Raw genomic sequence first — 3809 nt, forward strand, 5'->3', positions numbered from 1 at the left:
GTCACATCTTACATTATGTACATTATGCAAAGGCTGCCATTTCTTAGAGCATTATCCTTCACTTTTGCATTTTAGATTAGATGTTTTGTAAGGTGTTTTTTGAAATAAACCAGGGAGTGATACGTGGAGGCTCTCTCCTTTCTTGAAAATTTTAAGCCGCTTCATATATAGTATAGATGTACATATTCTAGAGTGTTAGAAGCATGGTACATAAATGCTTGTAGTATTTGAGGCTCAATCTTACATTTGCACCTACATATTTGAAAAACTAGCCATGGTAGGGCTCCAAGTAAGGCCCATGGACATTGTTTGGTTTTCACTTTAAACAAAACCTCAACTTGAATGTGACCACATGTCAACCAGAAATGCTCACAACACTAAAAACAAATTCTATCACTGACAGGAGGGAAACCAGTGACTCAGTTTGCTATAAATTGAACCAACTTTCCGCATAAACAATCACTATGATGTCCACACATAATTTTCTACAAATGCAATCCACACCGTTGTCATGTACCACATAGCTTCACACCTATCATCCCAAAGTAAAAAATGATAAATGAGGTCTTTGGTGGAGCTACTCAGGGGCACGCTCCAATATTTAATCCACCTTGCCAAGGTATCAAAGCTCCCAAGGCAAAGCTTCAAAAAACCTCAGTTGACTCTCACAGAGACTACAGTGTTTTGACATACATAACCCGCATAACTATACATAAACCACAAAAGTACTCAATCTGATAATGTAACCCGCTCAATTTTTGTCCGCCAAAATCTTCCTTACATAGGCATTGTCCATATGGACCCCCACTATTTAAACATACTCTTTGACAGCAAAGAACCATCATTCAAGGGCAGTATGTTGCCATTTATCACTTGTAAAGATGTCAAATCCTTTATACCTAATGAATTTGTAACTTGTAAATCAATGTCAAATCCAAAACCATAAATATCTAATGCTTCTGTAAGCTGTCTGCCTACTGCAAAAAATGTTTTTCCTAAAACTTGATGAATTTGAGTATGTCAATGTGTTTGGAACCACCAAAACACCAAGATAAACTCCTTGACTCTTGTATTCCAGGTTTGTATGAGGGAGAGGGAGCTACGACAAAAAAAAGGCCTCTAGAGCTACATAAATTTGTGAATTGGTTGTGGCTTCCTAATTTGGACTCTAACACCAATTTGTAGACTACATAATTGATGGAGAAGTTCTCTCTCTCTCTCTCTCTCTCTCTCTCTCTCTCTCTTCTCTTCTCTTCTTCTCATTCATTTACTATCCATATTGTAGTTACAACATTGTATACTTAATGTCCAGCCACATAAGATAATGGACATCTTCTTTGACAAGTTACAACTGCTATCTTAAATAAAGTAACATGGTGATGAAAGCCCAAGAAAACCATAGTGGTTGACACTTATATGTATGAGAGAGAGAGAGAGAGAGAGAGAGAGAGACACAGAGAAAGGGGGTATGAAGCATGAGAAAAAGAAACCGTGGTTTTTTGCTACTAAGAGATTCTAGCTGTAGAGGTAAACCTTTACAGATGAGAATCAAACAACGATGCGGTTGAAGGTAGAAAGAGTACATGATCTACTGGTGGACGATCAGTGCACAAAGGGGCAAATTTAAAGGAAAGCATGTGCGAAAGGATGCGCTAAGAAAGCAAAAGCAAGCGTCGTGGGACGTGATCAAGGGAGCGCCCCGGGGGGTAGGCGGAAGTGGACGCGCTTGCCCACAACCTCGGTGACGTAGCCACCCCATGCCCAATTGATAAAGCCTCCGTCGCCGAGGTTGGTGAGCACGCCGCTCTTGAAGACGTAGATGTCGACGGGGACTTTCTTGAAGATGCCCGTCTGCAAGACCATATGGCTGTGCTCCAGGCCCAGTAGAGTGTGGACGTGTTGAGTGTGGATGACCACCACGTTGCGAGTGGGGACAGCGGCTCGGAAGTGGTCGCGAATGCCCTTGATGGCTTCATCTCGCACCACTCTCGTAGAGTTGAAGTGCGATGCCATGGTTCGGAAGATCTCTCTGATCTGCTGGATTACGGCGGCGGGGTCCACCTCCACGGTGATGATGCTGCGGGCGTCCACCTTCAGTACAATATCCAGGTGAGTTCCCACCGCCTCCGTCTCGTCCATCAAAGCCTCTGCCTCTTCTTCTCCTGAGCCAGCTGAGAAAGTTTAGCTGCTGCTGCTGCTTTGTCGGCCATCTCTCTCTCCCTCTCTCTCTCTCTCTGTGCAGTGAATTATCAGCGCCCTCTCCTCCACCACTGCATGCAGCAGCTTCTTATATAACGTTGAAGCGCTCTCTCTCTCTCTCTCTCTCTCTCTCTCTCTCTCTCGTATCGACTACTAGTACTAGGTACTTCTTGCTGTCTCCCACATGTGTACGACAAAAAGAAAAAAAACTTACAAAAAGAGGATTGTCAAAATTCAACTCCAACAACTATTACCTTGGCCAAACTTTGGAGTTTTTTAAAAGTGTTATATCAATCTATTACATGCAGCTTGGATTCGGGACAAAAAGCTCACATATAAATGCAATGCAAATAAGACGATGCAGCGTCTTAACTTTGACACAAAGTCCTTTGTTAGACTTGAAAATATCATTTCATAGATTTTTATTTTATTTTTTTTACCAGCAAAGCAGAGATTTGTATTCATAGAAATCCAAAGCAAAAGGTACAGAGTTATAGACCAGCTTTCACAACAACTAACTCTAAGCAGTGATCGGGAGACTCTCCCATACAACATACCGTTCGACATAGTTACAAATGAGATAAATACAAGAACAAACACCTATTCCACCCCAAGTCCATGAAGAGTGCCGACCATGTCCTGCAATTTTTCCATAAAAACTCCCCCTTGGATACCGCTGCATATGCTTCTTTGATAGCTTCACTGTTGGCCTCTGTCATGTTACGGATTTCTTTTTTCTTTAATTCATTGATTCCGAGATCCTGTTCCTCGTCAGCTAACGTAAGGAGGGCCTTTTCAGCATCTTCATTGTTCCTGTTTCTGATGTAGTAAGTGTTGATTTCCGAGATTTTCAGCCTGTAGGTTACAATCAGCAAACACGGTTCTCAGGTGAGGAGCCTGGTAAGCCTCTTCAAACACATAGCAGTTTCTTAGTTACCAGATCATCCAAAGAAACTCATCCCTAGCCTTGTTCCAGTAGGTGGTCAGGATGCCTATCGAGTCACCAAGTAGCAGCTGCTTCCAAGAGACGTGAGAAGCCAAAACAGAATTCAATGGTTCAAGAATAATTTTAGATTGGGGACAGGTCATGAACAGGTGAGCTACCAATTCTACCCCTCTTTTGCACCTAGCACAGACACCAGTAGCGATTCCCGCCTTCAGAAATTTTTCCCCTGTCCAAATTGCTTCGTGAAGAATAAGCCACATCAACACCGACTTTTTTGGTTGGATATTAATATCCCACAATTTCCTGAACTTGAAGCACCACTGTCTACGGTCCAGGCTTACATTCCATCTCCGGTTGAGGGTGATGTGAAGAGGCAGGCAAATGTCGTTGACCACGATCTGGGGATGTTGAATCTTAAATCCTCCCTTCGATCTGAACGCTTTCAATTGGACCGTGTCACAGACTGACAGTTTCCAGCAGCTTCCAGCACGAAACAAGGCCATTTTGCTCATGATCAGGCTTAACTCCCACGGTTGGAGAGGGAATTGTGCTAGAAGTTCATCCCCCGATTTCCATTGATGCTGACTGAGATTCCACAGGTCTCCCCAAGAGGACACTCCTCTTTTATGGCATCGAAGGGATTTTGATCGCAGTACAAATAGAT

The 3809-nt window shown here is 42.9% G+C and overlaps 1 pseudogene; it reads right to left on the reverse strand.

Moving 5' to 3' along the window:
- Positions 1–1481: 1481 nt before the first annotated feature.
- LOC147419902 (uncharacterized) lies at positions 1482–2225 on the reverse strand (annotated as a pseudogene).
- Positions 2226–3809: the final 1584 nt, after the last annotated feature.

Source organism: Adiantum capillus-veneris, chromosome 29 (genome assembly GCF_014529385.1).
Source record: "Adiantum capillus-veneris isolate H3 chromosome 29, ASM1452938v2, whole genome shotgun sequence".
In the NCBI taxonomy this organism is placed as follows: Eukaryota; Viridiplantae; Streptophyta; class Polypodiopsida; order Polypodiales; family Pteridaceae; genus Adiantum; species Adiantum capillus-veneris.